Here is a 19,845-nt window from a genome sequence, read left to right on the forward strand (position 1 = left end):
TGTTTCATTTAACTCTGTTTTGAATAGGACCATCAAAAAAAGAAAAATAGAACCTTGTAACTGATACCAGAGATAAACCAAGGACTCCAGGTATTGAGGCTAATAAGAGAGCATTGTTCTTAGGGAAAATAATTGAAAGTTAAACTAGTCAATGAGTTTAGAATTGGTCAGCAAAACTTATTATTTTAATTTACTTGACACAGATATCTAGTACACTAGATATTTAACATAGAAACTAGTGCATATGCTAAGTCAGTCAGTCATGTTCGACTCTGCAATTCCATGGACTGTAGCCCACCAGGCTCCTCTATCCATGGGATTCTCCAGCATACTGAAGTAGGTTGCCATTTCCTTCTTCTTGACCCAGGTTTCCTGGATTGCAGGCAAATTATTTACTGCTGAGCCAACCAGGGAAGCCCCATGTAGAAACTAGCCTTATTTTAAAAAACATAAATTGTATGCTTATGCAGAGTAATTCAAGAACTGTTTTCTGTATAACACTGTGCTAGGTCCTGGGGATACAGAGATGAAAGAATTCCTCATCTCAAGGAGCTCGTGGACTATTGGGTAAGGGAGATAAACAAATCAACAATTATAATAGTGTGGTTTGTTTGCATGCAGTGCTGCAGGCAGTGCTTGGGGAAGAGGTTCCTAATCACAGACAGGGCGGCCAAGAAACTCCCTGGGACGGTGATCCCAGAGGGCAGCCTGAAAGAAAAGTTAGTTGACGTGATTTCTCACATCTGGAGGGAATAGAGTCCAGAGAAAGAGGACAGCAGGGACCATGGCAGAAAGGCATGGAATAGAACAGGATATTCTTCTCTGGTTGTGGCTGTGGGGCTCAGTATGTGCTGAGGAGCAGCAAGAGATGAGGCTGAAGAGAAGCAAGGAGCACATGGTGAAGTCTCATGTGACGTGCTCACGAGTGTGGGTTAATTCTCTAAAGCAATCCAAAGACTCTGACACATTTCCATAAAGTTTAGCGACATGGTAAAATCTGATGTTTATGTTGCCAAACCCATGCTGATAACAGTGAGGAAATTAGACCAGCGAGGCTGGGCTAGATGGTTTTCAACTGTATTTCAAATGAGAAATGATCCTGGGTGAACATAGTGACCATGGAGTGAAAAGGAGTGAAGAGATATGAGACAATATGACTCAATAGAACTTGGCTGTATGTGCTCATATTAACAAATTAAGGAAATTTGAGCAAAGTCAGATTGGATCAATATGTGAGATGATTTTCTCCCCAGGTTCCTTTCTCCATCCCCCTTGTTTCTCATCTAACAGGTTTTTTTTTTTTTTTTTTTTATGTTGGAGAAGACTCTTGAGAGTCCCTTATACTGCAAGGAGATCCAACCAGTCCATTCTAAAGGAGATCCATCCTGGGTGTTCATTGGAGGGACTGATGCTAAAGCTGAAACTGCAATACTTTGGCCACCTCATGCGGCGAGTTGACTCACTGGAAAAGACTCTGATGCTAGGAAAAGTTGGGGGCGGGAGGAGAAGGGGACGATGGAGAATGAGATGGCTGGATGGCATCACCGACTCTGTGGACATGAGTTTGAGTGTACTCCGGGAGTTGGTGATGGACAGGGAGGCCTGGCGTGCTGTGATTCATGGGGTCGCGGAGAGTCGGACACGACTGAGCGACTGAACTGAACTGAACTGAACTGATGTCATAGTTCCCTCAGGGAGATATGGGAAAAAGAGAGTATACGTAGCCAACATGTTTTCAGTCATTGTTTTTCAACAGCCTAATGTTTAGGAGAGAGAGGGCTTTTTTGTAGAGTCTATAGACAGAAGTCGAATGCATGGGAGTAAGGACTTGTTAGTTAAAACATATAAAGAATTCCCCTGGATTAAAAAATAGTGATCTGTCACTGGAACGGAGTGATGAGAATTTAGCTCAGTGGTTCTGGCTCTGGATCTTTCATGATGTGCCAGTCAAGATGTTGGCCAGGGCTTATGATGGCTTGACTGAGGTGGAGGATTGACATCTCATGGAGGTGGCAAGACCGAATTGGTTACAGGATGCATTCCGGCATGTAGAACTGAGAACAGTTTTGAGACAAGATGTCTGTGCTGTGCTTCAAGTGTGGCCTAGAAGTAGCAGAATTCCACAAGCTCTGAGGGAATTGCATGGACAGAAACAGTGCTTGGGCAGCAACCATTAAACTGATGTCTCAGTAATTAGAGAGTATCCACTACCATGTTGTTTGACAATACTTAAGCCCCTAGGATGCCTCGAGGGAAACCTCCAAAATGAATAAGGTTAAGTTTACCACTAGCTCTAAATACCAATTGAATTGCTCTCTAGAAAATAAAAGGGAGTTTTAGTTCTTCCCCATCTAAGTTTATAAACTGGTTGTTTTTGCTTAGTTGCCAACAAATGTCCATCTAGTCAAAGCTATGGTTTTTCCAGTAGTCATGTATGGATGTGAGAGTTGGACTATAAAGAAAGCTGAGCACCTAAGAATTGATGCTTTTGAACTGTGGTGTTGGAGAAGATTCTGAGAGTCCCTTGGGCTGCAAGGAGATCCAACCAGTCCATCCTAAAGGAAATCTTTCCTGAATATTCATTGGAAGGACTGATGCTGAGGCTGAAACTCCAATACTTTAGCCACCTGATGTGAAGAACCAACTCATTGAAAAAGACCCTGATGCTGGGAAAGATTGAAGATGGGAGGAGAAGGGGACGACAGAGGATGAGATGATTGGATGGCATCACTGACATGATGGACATGAGTTTGAGTGAACTCCAGGAGTTGGTGATAGACACGGAAGACTGGCATGCTGCAGTCCATGGGGTCACAAAGAGTTGGACAGACTGAACTGAACTAGTTGCTAAGTTGTGTCCAACTCTTTTGTGACCCCATACACTGTAGCCTACCAGGCTCCTCTGTCCATGGGATTTCACAAAAAGAATACTGAAGTGGGTTTCCATTTCCTTCTCCAGGGGATGTTCCCAAGCCAGGGATCAAACCCATGTCTCCTGCATTGGCAGGTGGATTCTTTATCACTGAGCCACCAAGGGAAACTGCACTTCATAGTTACTACACATATTTTAGAGGTTTGAAAAATTATACTCCTCACATTCTTTTTTGGATTTCTCTGGAAAAAAGAATAGCAAGAAGCATGAATACCTGGAGAAAAAGTAGGCAGTATAAGTTAAATATGAGAACAATGAGAAGGAAATAATAGTATTAAAAAGATTCTTAAGCAAGAACCAAGAATTTTATAAGAAAGTTTTTCTCATCTGGCAAATTTTTTGGTCATTTTCTAAATAATCCAGTAGATACATAAAATGTTTTGCATTTTATGCTCTCCAGAAGTTTTTGAAATAATAGTAGTTCTTGTGTGCATATTAGTCTCTGTCTGGAACTTTTCCTTTTTATGTAATGCTTCATGATATTTTTTTCATAATAATTTATGACAATAAGAGAATCTTATTGTTCATCTGTCTTCCTTCTTACAGATGCTTTCTGGTCTGGGTGGGGCCATTGCCGGGAGCCAGCGAGGGAAATCCTACCCATGGCAAAGGTCAATTGGGGAAGAGGCCTGACGGGCAAAGGCTAATCAGGGCTCGAGGAACTCCCTGAACTTACCTGAGCATCTACCCCAAAGAAAACTGGAATCTGACTGCTTTACTATCTTATGCCTCTTACCAAGTCCTCTAATACTTACGGGGCTTCCCCCCAATCACCTTTCTCTGAAAACATTAATTCAGAGCTGTAGTTTAAAAGTTCTTCTCGGCTTAATAGGAGTGTTCTGATCCAAGCCCCTCTGATAGCTTTCTAACTTGCATGACAAGTTTGTCCGGGCTCTTATAACTATGAGTGTGACTGTTTATAGCTTCCCAGCCATGCAAGGACAGAAAGCCTAATATTCTAAAATACAGGAATCTGTTGAAGAAGTTAAAATCATTAGAGTAGTACTAAAAAAGATTTCATTGTTGAATCAATGCTTGCTGCAAAGTTTCCTGTATCTGTTGTATCCTTGGAAATATATTAATCACATATAGAGAATATAAGTAGTAGCCTTTGATTTAACCATATCAGATCTTAAGTTAATAAATTCCTTTCTTGTAGCTCACTACACCTGTACCTTATAGGAATGTAACCTTGTCATGTGTCTAGCACCTGACGTTAGGAAAATCAACTTAAAAGAATATAAGCCTTTTTCTAGCTAACTAACCTTTGTTAGGAGAGAAGGCCATAAACTGTTAGCAGGCCACCTGGCCAGAAGATGATGTAAACCACCCAAAACTTTTGTATATCACGAGACATACAAAAATGAGCCCTGATCCTGATAAGGGTCAAGACTGCTGACCCCGCGTGATTTTGGCGTGACTCTATACCTCTCTTTCTCTGTTTTTTGTGTTCACAACTTAGGGTATAAAAGCAGCACTGGAAAATAAAGTTTTGGGCCTTGCTCACTGAAGCTTGGTCTCCCCGTGTCGTTCTTTCTCTTTTTCCATTCTTTTCTCTATTCTCCTTTTTCTGGTTGAGATCCTTGGAGCGCTGGGCCCTCTGAGTTTACTTATCTGCCTGGGCTTCTAAGACTCACTCGAGGGGGTGCCCTGGTGGGGTGCCTCCAGTGATTCGAGAGGGCGCCTGCGGCCTACGTAAACAGAGCAAGCCCCGTGCTGGGGTTTTATTGGTTTCCAGCGTAAACCAAGGAATGGTCAGCCCCTGTCTCTCTCTCTTTCTCTCTCTCTGACGCCGATGCCGTTCATCCCGAGGATACACTGGGCCTTATCGAGGCTGGACCCCGATAGGCCATTTGTCACCAAGGAGACACAGAAGAGGAGACAGCACTCCTTTCACCAGCAGTGACTAGAGCTTCCTGGGGTTGCTGAAACTATGGGATTGAAAGCAATGTTTTGGGGGATCCTGTTACATGATTTTTAGTGTCATCTTTGCCTTCTCATAGTCTGACTTTGCTGCAAGTGGTAACTCCAGTTTTACACAAACCCTTTAAAACAGAACTCTTGTCCTGCTTCTGTCATTGTTTTCACTCCAGTTTTTCTTCAAATGTAATCTATTTATTAACAAAATCAGTTACGAAGTTTTTTTTTTTGTTGTTCAAGATCGTCCCAAATTTATTGAGGAGAGCAATTTTCTAGTTCTGGAATTTCCATAAACTTGTGACTTTGGGTTGTCCTCTATATAGTGAAGGTCTTGGAGACAGCCAGGCTGGTTGACATCCATGTATCTATGTATCTTGCATCTTATTTGCAAGAACTGGGGGCAGACTAGGTGCTTCTTCAAGAACCTTTAGGAAAGCTATTAATGTTGAAATACAGTTCTTCTGTCCACTTTGTTACATGGTCCTGGTTTTTCATTATACATTTCATTATACATTTAAGAACTCTCCTTGTACCCACATAGGAACATATGATAAACAACAATGAAGCAATTTTCAGTTTGATTGAAGTATAAAGTCACTATTGATTCAAATCTCATAATTGGTGAAAAACTTACAGATTTGTAGACTTTCAAAAGACATAGTTCATAACCTGTTTTTGTTTTCTTCATCTTCAATGGATTTTTTTTTTTTATTTCTCTCCAGAATTCTAGAGTTCCATCTGGAGACCCCAAGTACCCAATTCAAAGAAGGAGGAGATGGTCATTCATTCATTCTCTGAACCAATAATTACTGAGCACCCTCTGTGTGCCAGGTGCTTTGGCAGGTATCTAGGACATGTGCTGAACAGATCTTTCTCATGAGAAGAACTTGCGCCTTGAAGCTTGTAAGGGAATTAGACAATGTACAATGGGATTGAGTGCACATAAATCACTTACCGCATGGCCTAAGGAGTAGTAAGTACTCAGTAAACGTGATTATTTACTATAACTTCCGGTATCCTCCAATGGGTGCAATCGGACTGTCCCTTTAGACCTTCACTGCTTGGGGTCAGCCTTGCTATAGTTGTTGGACTAAGGTCACTAAATTCATAACCTCAGAAACTGTCTTGGTGTCTGGCATCAGGAGAGAATCTGTTTTGGAGAACGTGTTGGCCTGTTTGTGTGTGTGTGTTAGCCACTTAGTCGTGTCTGACTCTTTGCAACTCCATGGACTGTAGCCCACCAAGCTTCTCTGTCCATAGAATTCTCCAGGCAAGAACACTGGAGTGGGTTGCCATTCCCTTCTCCAGGCCTATTTGTGTGCCCAGAGTCTAAATCGAAGGAGATATTGCCAGTAATGACTTTACATTACACCGAAGCCACATTCCCATCTTCTAGAATGCATCATCAAAACTTTTTCCTACATACTTTCCCTCCATCATTAGTGTCAAACAAGATGCAGTGTATCAATCATTCTCCGCCGTCCCTGGAATTCTCCAGGCAAGAACACTGGAGTGGGTTGCCATTTCCTTCTCCAATCATTTCTTAGAGGACTTAATAGCAGTCTCTGTGAGTAATGAAAATGATTATCAGGTTGATAAGGAGACAGTCTGATATGACAGTTGTCTCTCAAGGTAGCAAGTGCTAAACAAACCTGAAAAGAAAACTGAGATGTTGGTAGGAGTAGCAATAGAGGAATAGAGTTTACATCACAAAATTATAACTTATGAGCAAACATTTTTCACCACGGTTAAGGATCTAGATGGAAAATTATCAACTAAGAGTTTGTAGAACACAGCTTAGAACCCATAGCCTAATCTCTTAGTAGTGGATATTCATATTAAGGTAAGATAATTTGTAGAGCTTATCTGATATTTCAATTTTCGTCTCTATTTTATATTTAATTGGATTAATTCAGTTTTTTGTTCAATGAATAAGATCTTTACATTTAGAATTAAGTGTGAAATCATTGTAGGTTTGTAATTTTTTGTATAGTCAAGAAGACATTTTAAAATATTTTTACCTATTATTATTTAATAAAACACATTTTAAATATCAAAAATGCAGAAAGGGCATAATCTCAGAATAAAAGAATACTTCTACAAATGAATAAAATTAATTTTATTAAGAAATCTCTATAATGTCTTTAATTTTCTCATTTTCTAAAGCATCATAGGACAAGCTGTCATGGACTGATACTATTCAACTATCATTCTTTAGTGATTTCATAGGAAACTTTTGTGCCTTCCCAGCAGGCCTTGCGAGGGCCAGTACTATAACAAATCCTTCTCCTCCCTGCCAGTGCCCACCTGCACTGGACTCAGAATGAAGGTTCAGTGAAGCCGTAATAAAGTAGTTCACTGTAAGAATATTTTGCTAGTGAGAGCTATGTGAAACTGGAAAGGATTATTTGTGTGTCAGCAAGTTTGGCTTCCCAGGTGGCTCAGCAGTAAAGAATCTGCCTGCCAACGTAGGAGACACAGGAGATGTGGGTTCAGTCTTTGGGTCAGGAAGATCCCCTAAAGGAGGAAATGGAAACCCTCTCTAGTATTCTTGCCTGGAGAATTCCATGGACAGAGGAGCCTGGCAAGCTACAGACCGTGGGTTACAGAGTTGGATACAACTGAATGACTGAGAACAAAATCTGTATGTTATTTGAGGTCACCCAGCAGAGGTCGAATGACATGTCTGGGAGGGTTATAAAGGGCATTTTTCTTAATCTAGATTTTCTAGAAAAACCATCCTGAGGCTAGATTTAACGTGCTAATGATTTCCTGGGAAATGCCAAAGTGAGGGCAGAAAGTGAGTAAAGAGGCAAGTAAGGAAGGCAGGCTGTGAAGCAATGAGGAATCAGGGGCTGTTTTACAAGCAGAACTCCGAGAGACACAGGAAAACAGTATGTGAATCTTTTTGCATAAGGACACTTTCAGGATGGGCTTTAAAGAGAAACCATGCCTAGATTCATTTGTGGAAGCAAAAAAAAAAAACAAAATAGAGGAATTATAGGTCAACATTCGCTCCCCTTCTCTTCCTAGTTTTATCATCTGACACCTTCAGAAGCTGCTCTGTGTCCCATCCCATGCCCTGTGTAAAATGTTTTGTCTAGTCTGGAAGAGATGGGAGGAGCGAGAAACTCCATGTGTGGGGTTTGTTGGTTACACTGCTTTGAGGTGGCCAAAGATGGGAAGGAGACGGAAGTCCTAGAGGAGATATTTTATTGGTCCCAGGGGAAGGAACCCTGTGGGCATAAGTGTTGATGGTTGAGGTGGACAGAGTTGCTGATGGTCCAGGAATCAGCTGGCTCTGAGGAAGTCTGAGAGGTATATAAAATTTGTGTCCAATGTAGTATTCACATCTAAAAAGTTGAGCTGGGCTGATGTTTCCAATGTCCATTACAAGTGCCACGTGTGGTATACAGGATGATTTTAGGTGGACTGTGAATAAATAAAAATTTTAAGTGTAATGATGGGGTCGCAAAGAGTCGGACACAACTGAGCAACTGAACTGAACTGAACTGAACTGAAGTGTAATGTGTCTGTTTTAATGTGTATCAGGATAGAATAACTAATATTTTAACATAATATTATTATATTATATTCAGAACAGCAATGAGTTTTCTCTTGAGCATAAATAGTTTATAACAAAAATTAAAGTTAATTTGAAGAAGAAGAGTAAGCAAATTCAAATATAGATTATATGTCGATGTGACAGAAGTTGCTATATAACGACTGAAGTTTAAAAATACCAGACCAGATGAACCTCCACCTCAAGAATCCACGATTTGATGAATGCACAGCTACACAACTTTGTCTTCCCAGTAACAAGAGCTGCTAAGATGCTGAAAGGGCAGGGGCCCTAATCTCCAGTGTGTGAATTGCTTTGGCTTGGATTTGATTTTAGGACCCTACACTTTTTCTCAATAAAGCTTTGCTAGCCTCCCAGTTTGGTTTTTATAGAGTTCTATTTTTTCTTTCATTAAATATTTATTTATTCCAGTGCCTTAAAGTGGGAAAAAAGTAAACCTAATAGTCATTTGTAGGGGTACTTATTCTTCCTCTCCACACTGAAGCATTACCACTAACCAAGACGATTCATCTTCATCCTTCATTAGAGTGTGTTATTCACTGAAGTGGTTTATGACTAAATAGAGTTGCTGGCCTTGCAGATTCTCTTTGGGGTGGTGCTGAATCAAATTGTTCTTCATGTCTAGATAAATCATTCCTTAGATTTTCTTGGTTGAATTTGTGTTGATTTTTAAAACTAGCAGGCAAAACTGATAAAACCCTATCACTCAGAGGAATGCTAGAGTGTGGACACTCTAATCAGAAGATTTCTCATGCAACAAACGTTACCTTAAACACATAAATGAATAATTAAAATATTTGGTTCTTTTCAGTGAAGCTAAAATGTATGAAAGGATGAGGGCATGCTTTTGATGACAACACTGTTAAAAGTGGAATGAAGGCAGAACAGTGCTGCCAGGATACACCTGTTAAAAATGAACAATGAACTGGATCTGGGACCTTTTTTGTCAAGCTGGATGCTTCCTTAAACACTATGGATAGCCAATGATCTTTTAAAACTTATTTTTTAGCTGAAGGAAAATTGCCTTATAATGTTGTGTTCATTTGAGCCTTACAATGATGCATATCAGTCATACTTATACATATATCCCCAACGTCTGGAACCTTCCCCCTTCCCCATCCCACCCCTCTAGGTCATCACAGAGCACCATAGCCAGTGCTTCTTGATAAAATTTAAAAAGTGATTTAAAGAATCCTATGCCAGCTTCTTTACAGGTTATTCTCACTTATTCTTCACTGCAATTTTGACAAAAAACATCCTTTTGATGATAATGCTGTTATAAATAATAACAGTTGCTATATTAAAACACCCCTATGATAATCACCAGTACTGTATACATTATATGCATTATTTAATTTAGTTCTCATCATGACCCCATGAAGTGGGTACTTGTATTTCCATTTTGCCATTAATATTAGTATTTCCATTTTAAATAGAAAAAGAAAGCAAATTAATTTGTCTAAGATGGCACAATTGGGATTTGAATTTGATTTGCCTGCTTTCAAAGTCTGCATTTTAAAATATTAGTCTGTTCCTACAAAGCATACAACCAGAGAAAACCAAAAGCAAAATAGATCAACTTGAGCTGTATCACCCTGGTTATTACCTAAAGTAGCAGACTGGAACAGTGCATAGTGAATAAACAGACTTATAAGAAATGAATGCTGTTGGTTCAGGGTGAATTTCTCTTTGAAAAATTACCTGGACAAGAATTCTGTGGTCTAGATAACTTTTCTCTTTACCCCTGTCTCACTCTTCTTGGATTGGAAAACATATTTAAGAAATCATTAATAATCCACCCATAGTTTCTGTTTTTAAATAACCAAATCTGTCATGATAGATAAAATGTTAGAAAGAAACAGCCCTGAAAAAACCCTTGAACTAGAAATTAAAGATGAACCTTATTTTTCTCCACCTTTCTTTGGAAATGTATAGGTAGCTTGAATTACTAAGATTTCATGAGAATGAATAGAAATAATTTTAATTTGACAAAAGATCCAGGATGAGAGTCCTAAGGATGTGGAATGAAAGAAAGTTACTCGGATAATAAATTCTAAGAAGAGACAGTGACATTAATAGACCCAAATTGTGATCAGTAGACCCTGATTTTTAGCACCTTGGTTCTAATAATAGGAAAGGTAAATGGAAGTAATTCCTGCTCAGGATGGAATTGGAAAAACTGAAGTGTTTTGGTAAAAGTGAATTAGAAAGATGAAATGTGAGAATATATAATCATCACTCTGTTTCTATACCTTGGGTTTAGTTGGCCTACCTGAAGCTCTTATCACACTAGCTTGTGAATGGATATAAGGAAGACCGATAATAAATTATAATGTACAAATTTTGACCCTGAAATCCTTCAATGTGAGAAGGTGGCTCCGTTATTGGACCAGAAGAAACATGGTTATAGAAGGCGTAGCAAATACAGGATTACTCTAATGTTCAAGCATGTCACATTCTTCTGGGAGACTGATGGATTGAAGCACCAGGCTAGGACTCCATTGAACCTTTCTCCTGGAGGTTGAATGCAAGGATATGGAGACTGGTCACAGCATTTCAGATACTTTCTTTTGCAATACTAGGTTGTAGCTCACCCATGTCTTGGTCTTACTGAATGCAGTGTTTCTCAATGTATGGTTCTTGGCCCTATTATACCAGCATCTCCTTTGGTGTTCATTAAAATTACAGATTTCTTGATCTCACCTTTGGAGGTTTGGCCAGAAATTTGCAGTTGTAGGAGTGTCTTAGGTCAGCTTCCTCAGCAAGCAGTCTCTGAAGCAAAGTTTTGCATTAGAACCTTTATTGGGAGATTGCTTTCAGGTAGGTCACTTGTAAGGGAGCAAGGGAAGTAGAATTGGGTATTGTAAAATCATTATCAGTCAATCCTATTGGGAATTTTGGAGTCAGAGCCTTCAGGTTTGCCATGAACAGAGGCTAATGGACTAGGGCCATAGACCATTTTTATTCCAACAAAGTGGTTGAACTATACAAAGCTATACTCTCAGATCCTTAAAACTCTACCCATTGAGAGGATTCCCCTCATTAGCAGCTTCACCCCTGAGTGGACTATAATGAGTCAGCCATCAGTCTCCAGTTTGGATACACATACTGACAGATCCATTGGTAAAACAAACTTAGTCTTTTTCCTTCTCCATCAGCTGGTCATAAATGCACCTCTTCCACCCTCCCCCTGTAGTCATAGGTGTGAGTTAATGAACAAGCACAAATAAAATGTTGCTAAACCACATGGAACCCTAGACTACATGCCTATGCAGCTAAATTTCACCGTCTGGTCTTAGTCATGATCAGTATGCTCTCTAAAAGTATTGTTCCCTCTTATAATATATTGCTGTTTCCTCTACCTATGACTTGGTACGTTTGACTCTATGCAACTTATGATGGATTGCTCTAGCTCCAAGGCCTCTTGAACTTTCAAGGTCATATACTATATTTCCATTAAAATTTAGTAACATGCCACGTTTTTATCTTTATTTTTAACATTTAAAATATTTACATTTATTTTTTTATTGAAGGATAATTGCTTTACAGACTTTTGTTTTTTGTCAAACCTCAACATGAATCAGCCATAGGTATATATATATATCCCCTTCCCTTTGAACCTCCCCCCTCATTTCCCTCCCCATCCCACCCCTCTAGGTTGATAAAGAGCCACTGATTGAGTTTCCTTAGCCAGACAGCAAATTCCTGTTGGCTATCTATTTTACATATGGTAATGTGTTACTCTTTCCATATATCTCACCCTCTCCTTCCCTCTTCTCATGTTCATAAGTCTATGCTCTATGTCTCTTTCTCCACTGCTGCCCTGTAAATAAATTCTTCAGTACCATTTTTCTAGATTCAATATATATGTGTTAGAATACAGTGTTTATCTTTCTCTTTCTGATTCACTTCACTCTGTATAATAGATTCTAGGTTCATCCACCTCATTAGAACTGACTCAAAGGCATTCCTATTTAAGACTGAGTAATATTCCATTGTGTATATGTACCACAACTCCTTTACCCATTCATCTGTCTATGGACATCTACATTGCTTCCATATTCTAGCTATTGTATAGTGCTGCAATTAACAATGGGGTACATGTGTCTCTTTAAATTGTGGTTTCCTCAGGGTATATGCCTAGGAGTGGGATTGCTGGGTCATATGGTGCTTTTATTCCTAGTTTTTTTTAAGGAATCTCTATACCGTCTTCCATAGTGCTGCATCAATTTATATTCCCACCAACAGCGCAGGAGCATTCCCTTTTCACCACACCCTCTCCAACATTAATTGTTTGTAGACTTTATGATGATTGCCATTCTGACTGGTGTGAGGTGATATCTCATTGTAGTTTTGATTTGCATTTTGAAGATATTAGGAAGAGGTGGCAAGAATACACAGAAAAACTGTACAAAAAGATCTTCACGACCAAGATAATCATGATGGTGTGATCACTCACCTGGAGCCAGACATCTTGGAATGTGAAGTCAAGTGGGCCTTAGAGAGCATCACTATGAACAAAGCTAGTGGAGGTGATGGAATTCCAATTGAGCTATTTCAAATCCTGAAAGATGATGCTATGAAAGTGCTGCACTCAATATGCCAGCAAATTTGGAAAACTCAGCAGTGGCCACAGGACTGGAAAAGGTCAGTCTTCATTCCAATCCCAAAGAAAGGCAATGCCAAAGAATGCTCAAACTACCGCACAATTGCACTCATCTCACACACTAGTAAAGTCATTTTTAAAATTCTCCAAGCCAGGCTTCAGCAATATGTGAACTGTGAACTTCCAGATGTTCAAGCTGGTTTTAGAAAAGGCAGAGGCACAAGAGATCAAATTGCCAACACCCACTGGATCATGGAGAAAGCAAGAGAGTTCCAGAAAAACATCTATTTCTGCTTCATTGACTATGCCAAAGCCTTTGACTGTGTGGATCACAATAAACTGTGGAACATTCTGAAAGAGATGGGAATCCCAGACCACCTGACCTGCCTCTTGAGAAACCTATATGCAGATCAGGAAGCAACAGTCAGAACTGGACATGGAACAACAGACTGTTTCCAAATAGGAAAAGGAGTACGTCGAGGTTGTATGTTGTCACCCTGCTTATTTAACTTCTATGCAGAGTACATCATGAGGAACGCTGGGCTGGAAGAAGCACAAACTGGAATCAAGATTGCTGGGAGAAATATCAATAACCTCAGCTATGCAGATGACACCACTCTTATGGCAGAAAGTGAACAGGAACTAAAAAGCCTCTTGATGAAAGTGAAAGAGGAGAGTCAAAAGGTTGGCTTGAAGCTCAACTTTCAGAAAACAAAGATCATGGCATCTGGTCCCATCACTTCATGGGAAATAGATGGGGAAATAATGGAAACAGTGTCAGATTTTATTTTTCTGGGCTCCAAAATCACTGCGGATGCTGACTGCAGCCATGAAATTAAAAGACGCTTACTCCTTGGAAGGAAAGTTATGACCAACCTTGATAGCACATTCAAAAGCAGAGACATTATTTTGCCAACCAAGGTCCGTCTAGTCAAGGCTATGGTTTTTCCCGTGGTCATGTATGGATGTGAGAATTGGACTGTGAAGAAAGCTGATCGCCGAAGAATTGATGCTTTTGAACTGTGGTGCTGGAGAAGACTCTTGAGAGTCCCTTGGACTGCAAGGAAATCCAACCAGTCCATTCTAAAGGAGATCAATCCCAGGTGTTCATTGGAAGGACTGATGCTAAAGCTGAAACTGCAATACTTTGGCCACCTCATGCGACGAGTTGACTCACTGGAAAAGACTCTGATGCTGGGAGGGATTGTGGGTAGGAGGAGACAGGGACGACAGAGAATGAGATGGCTGGATGGCATCACTGACTCGATGGACATGAGTTTGAGTGAACTCCGGGAGTTTGTGATGGACAGGAAGGCCTGGCGTGCTGTGATTCATGGGGTCGCAAAGAGTCAGACACGACTGAGCGATTGTACTGAACTAAACTGAACTGAATAATGAACGATGTTGAGCATCTTTTCATGCTCTTGTTAGCCATCTGCATGTCTTCTTTGGAGAAATGTCTGTTCAGTTCTTTTCCCCAATTTTTGATTGGGTTGTTTGCTTTTCCGGTATTGAGCTGTATGAGCTGCTCATATATTTTGGAAATTAATCCTTTTTCAGTTGCTTCATTCGTTATTATTATCTCCCATTCTGAAGGTTGTCTTTTCCTCCTTGCTTATAGTTTCCTTTGCTGTACAAAAGCTTTTAAGTTTAATCAGGTCCCACTTGTTTACTCTTCTTTTTATTCCTGTTACACTAGGAGGTGGGTCATAGAGGATCTTGCTTTGATTTATGTCATTGAGTGTTCTGTCTGTGTTTTCCTCTAAGAGTTTTATAGTTTCTGGCCTTACATCTAGGCCTTTAATACATTTTGAATTTATCTTTGTGTATGGTGTTAGGAAGTGTTCTAATTTCATTCTTTTACATGTAACTGTTGAGTTTTCCCAGCACCATTTATTGAAGAGGCTGTCTTTGCCCCATTGTATATTCTCACCTCCTTTGTCAAAATAAGGTACCCATAGGTGCATGGGTTTATTTCTGGGCTCTCTATCTTATTCCATTTGTCTATATTTCTGTTTTTGTGACAGTATCATACTATTTTGATGACTGTAGCTTTGTAGTATAATCTGAAATAAGGAAGATTGATTTCTCCCGCTCCATTCTATCTCAAGACAACTGTGGCTATTCAGAGTCTTCTGTGTTTCCATATGAATTGTGAAATTTTTTCTCTAGTTCTGTGAAAAATGTCAATGGTAATTTGATAGAGATTGCACTGAATCTGTAGATTGTGTTGATAGTTTGGTGATTTTCACAATATTTGTTTTTCCTACCCAGGAACATGGTATATCTCTCCATCTGTTTATGTCACCTTTGATTTCTTTCATCAGTGTTTTATAATTTTCTGTGTACAGTTCTTTTGTCTCCTTGTAAGTTTATTCCTAGATATTTAATTCTTTTTGTTGCAGTGGTGAATGGGATTCCTTAATTTCTCTTCCTGATTTGTCATTGTTAGTATATAGAAATGCAAGTGATTTCTGTGTATTGATTTTGTATCCTGCAACTTTGCTAAATTCACTGATTAGCTTTAGCAATTTTCTGATACTATCTTTAGGGTTTTTTGTGTACACAATTATGTCATCTGCAAACAGTGAGAGCTTTACTTCTTTTCCAATCTGGATTCCTTTTATTTACTTTTCCTCTCTGATTGCTGTAGTTAGGACTTTCAGAAATACGTTGAGTGATAGTGGCAAAACTGGACACCCTTGTCTTGTTCCTGATCTTAGGGGGAATGCTTTAAGTTTTTTACCATTGAGAATAATGTTTGCTATAGACTTATCATATATAACCTTTTATATATAACCTGTTGAGGTAGGTTCCTTCTATGCCCATTTGTTGAAGAGTTTGAGTCATAAATGGGTGCTGAATTTTGTCAAAGGCTTTTTCTTCATCTATTGAGATTATCATATTTTTTTTATCTTACAATTTGTTAATATGGTGTACCACACTGATCTGCATATATTGAAGACTCCTTGCATCCCTGGAATAAACCCAAGTTGATCATGGTGTGTGAGCTTTTTATTGTGTTGCTGAACTCTGTTTGCTAAAATTTTGTTGAGGATTTTTGCATCTATGTTCATCAGTGATACTGGCCTGTAGTTTTCTTCTTTGTGTTGTCTTTGGTTTTGGTATCAGGGTGATCGTGGCCTTATAGAATGAGTTTGGAAGTGTTCCTCCCTCTGTAATTTTTTGAAAGAGTTTTAGTTCAGTTCAGTTCAGTTCAGTCGCTCAGTCATGTCCGACTCTCCGCAACCCCATGAATCACAGCACACCAGGCCTCCCTGTCCATCACCAACTCCCGGAGTTTAGTAGGACAGGCATTAGTTCCTCTCTAAATGTTTGCTAGAATTCTCCTGTGAAGTCATCTGGTCCCGGGATTTTGCTTTTTGGGAGATTTTTTATCACAGCTTCAATTTCACTGCTTGCAGTTGGGTTGCTTATAATTTCTATTTCTTCCTAGTTCAGTCTTAGAAGATTGAACTTTTCTAAAAATCTGTGCATTTATTCCAGGTTATCCATTTTATTACTATATAGTTATTCATAGTAGTCTCTTATAATCCTTTGTATTTCTGCATTGTTATAACCTCTCCTTTTTCATTTCTAATTTTGCTGATTTGATTCTTCTATCTTTTTTTCTTGACACATCTAGCTAAAGGTTTGTCAATTTTATCTTCTCAAAAAAGCAGCTTTTAGATTTATTAACATTTACTATTGTTTCTTTCATTTCTTTTTCCTTTATTTCTGCTTGGTTCTGCTATGATTTCTTTCCTTTTACTAATTTTTTTTTTGTTCTTCTTTTTCCGTTTGTTTTAGGTGTAAAGTTAGGTTGTCTATTCGATGCTTTTCTTGTTTCTTGAGGTAGAATTGTATTGCTATAAACTTTGCTCTTAGAGCTTCTTTTGCTGCATCCCATAGGTTTTGAGTTGTCATGTTTTCATTGTCATTTGTTTATAGAAATTTTTTGATTTCCCTTTTAATTTTTTCAGTAACATGTTGGTTATTTAGAAACGTGTTGTTTAATCTCCATGTGTCTGTGTTTCTTACAATTTTTTTCTTGTAATTGATACCTAGTCTCATAGCATTGTGGGTGGAGAAGATGCTTGATATAATTTCAATTTTCTTAAATTTACTGAGGTTTGATTTGTGACCCAAGATGTGGTCTATCCTGGAGAATGTTCCATGTGCCCTTGAGAAGAAGGTGTATTCCTCTGCATTTGGATGGAATGTTCTGAAGATATCCATGAGATCCATCTCCTCTAATGTATCATTTAAGACTTGTTTTAAGTCTTAAATGTTTTAAGACTAAGTTTTGATGATCTGTCCATTGGTGTGAGTGGGGTGTTGAAGTCTCCTACTATTATTGTGTTACTGTCAGTTTCTCCTTTTATGTCTTTCAGTGTTTGTCTCTTGTACTGAGGTGCTCCTATGTTGGGTGCATAGATATTTACAATTGTTATGTCATCCTCTTGGATTGATCCCTTGATTATTATGTAGTGTCCTTCCTTATCTCTTGTAATATTTAGTTTAAGGTTTATTTTGTCTGATACGAGGATTGCTACACCAGCTTTCTTTTACTTCCCTTTTGCATGGAATATATTTTTCCATCCTCTCACTTTCAGTTTATGTGTGTCTTTAGGTCTGAAGTGGGTTTCTTGTAGAAAGCATATATATGGGTTTTGTTTTGTATCCATTCAGCCAGTCTGCATCTTTTGGTTGGAACATTTAATCCATTTACATTTAAACATTGATATATATGTTCCTATTGCCATTTTCTTAATTGTTTGGAGTTGATTTTGTATATCTTTTCCTTCTCTTATATTTCTTAACTATATAAGTCCCTTTAACATTTTTGTAAAGCTGGTTTGGTGGTACTGAATTCTCTTAACTTTTGCTTGTCTGTAAAGCTTTTGATTTCTCTATCAATTTTGAATGAAATCCTTGCTGGGTACAGTAATCTGGGTTGTAGATTTTTCCCTTTCAGTACTTCAAATATATCATGCCATTCCCTTCGGGCCTGCAGTGTTTCAGCTGAAAGATCAGTGGTCAAATGTATGGGGTTTCTCTTGTATGTTACTTGTTGCTTCTACCTTGCTACTTTTGATATTCTTTCTTTGTATTTAGTCTTTGTTAGTTTGACTAACGTGGGTCTTGGTGTATTTCTCCTTGGGTTTATCCTCTATGGGACTCTGCACCTCTTGGATTTGATAAACTATTTCCGTTTCCATGTTGGGGAAATTTTCAACTATAATTTCTTCAAAATTTTTTATCATATCCTTTGTTTTTCTCTTCTTCTTCTGAGACCCTTAAATTGAATACTGGTGCATTTGATATTGTCCCAGAGGTCTCTGAAACTATTCTCAGTTCTTTTCATTCTTTTTAATATATTCTGCTCTTCAGAAATCATTTCCACCATTTTATCTTCCAGCTCACTGATCTGTTCTGCTTCAGATATTCTGTTATTGATTCCTTCTAGAGTATTTTTAATTTCAGGAATTGCGTTGTTTGTCTCTCCATGTTTATACTTTAATACTTCTCAGTTCAGTTCAGTCACTCAGTCATGTCCGACTCTTTGCGACCCCATGAATCACAGCATGCCAGGCCTCCCTGTCTATCACCAACTCCCAGAGTTCACTCAGACTCATGTCCATCAAGTTGGTGATGCCATCCAGCCATCTCATTCTCTGTCGTCCCCATCTTCTCCCACCCCCAATCCCTCCCAGCATCAGACTCTTTTCCAGTGAGTCAACTCATCACATGAGGTGGCCAAAGTACTGGAGTTTCAGTTTTAGCATCAGTCCTTCCAATGAACACCCAGGATTGATCTCCTCTAGAATGGACTGGCTGGATCTCCTTGCAGTCCGAGGGACTCTCAAGAGTCTTCTCCAGCACCACAGTTCAAAAGCATCAATTCTTCAGCGATCAGCTTTCTTCACAGTCCAACTCTCACATTTATACATGACCACTGGAAAAACCATAGCCTTGACTAGACGGACCTTGGTTGGCAAAGTAATGTCTCTGCTTTTTAATATGCTATCTAGGTTGGTCATAACTTTCCTTCCAAGGAGTAAGCGTCTTTTAACTTCATGGCTGTAATCAGTATCTGCAGTGATTTTGGAGCCCCCCAAAATAAAGTCTGACACTGTTTCCACTGTTTCCCCATCTATTTCCCATGAAGTGATGGGACCAGATGCCATGATCTTCGTTTTCTGAATATTGAGCTTCAAGCCAACTTTTTCACTCTCCTCTTTCATTTTCATCAAGAGGCTTTTGAGTTCCTCTTCACTTTCTGCCATAAGGGTGGTGTCATCTGCATATCTGAGGTTATTGATATTTCTCCTGGCAATCTTGATTCCAGCTTGTGCTTCTTCCAGCCCAGCATTCCTCATGATGTACTCTGCATAGAAGTAAGCAGGGTGATAATATACAACCTTGACGTACTCCTTTTCCTATTTGTAACCAGTTTGTTGTTCCACGTCCAGTTCTAACTGTTGCTTCCTGGCCTGCACACAGATTTCTCAAGAGGCAGGTCAGGTGGTCTGGGATTCCCATCTCTTTCAGAATTTTCCACAGTTTATTGTGATCCACACAGTCAAAGGTTTGGCATAGTCAGTGAAGCAGAAATATATCTTTTCTGGAACTCTCTTGCTTTCTCCATGAGCCAGCGGATGTTGGCAATTTGAGCTTTGGTTCCTCTGCCTTTTCTAAAACCTGCTTGAACATCTAGATGTTCACGATTCACACATTGCTGAAGCCTGGCTTGGAGAATTTTGAGAATGACTTTACTACTGTGTGAGATGAGTGCAATTG

Source organism: Moschus berezovskii, chromosome 14 (genome assembly GCF_049115385.1).
Source record: "Moschus berezovskii isolate FMDL1 chromosome 14, NW_MosBer_1.0, whole genome shotgun sequence".
Classification (NCBI taxonomy): domain Eukaryota; kingdom Metazoa; phylum Chordata; class Mammalia; order Artiodactyla; family Moschidae; genus Moschus; species Moschus berezovskii.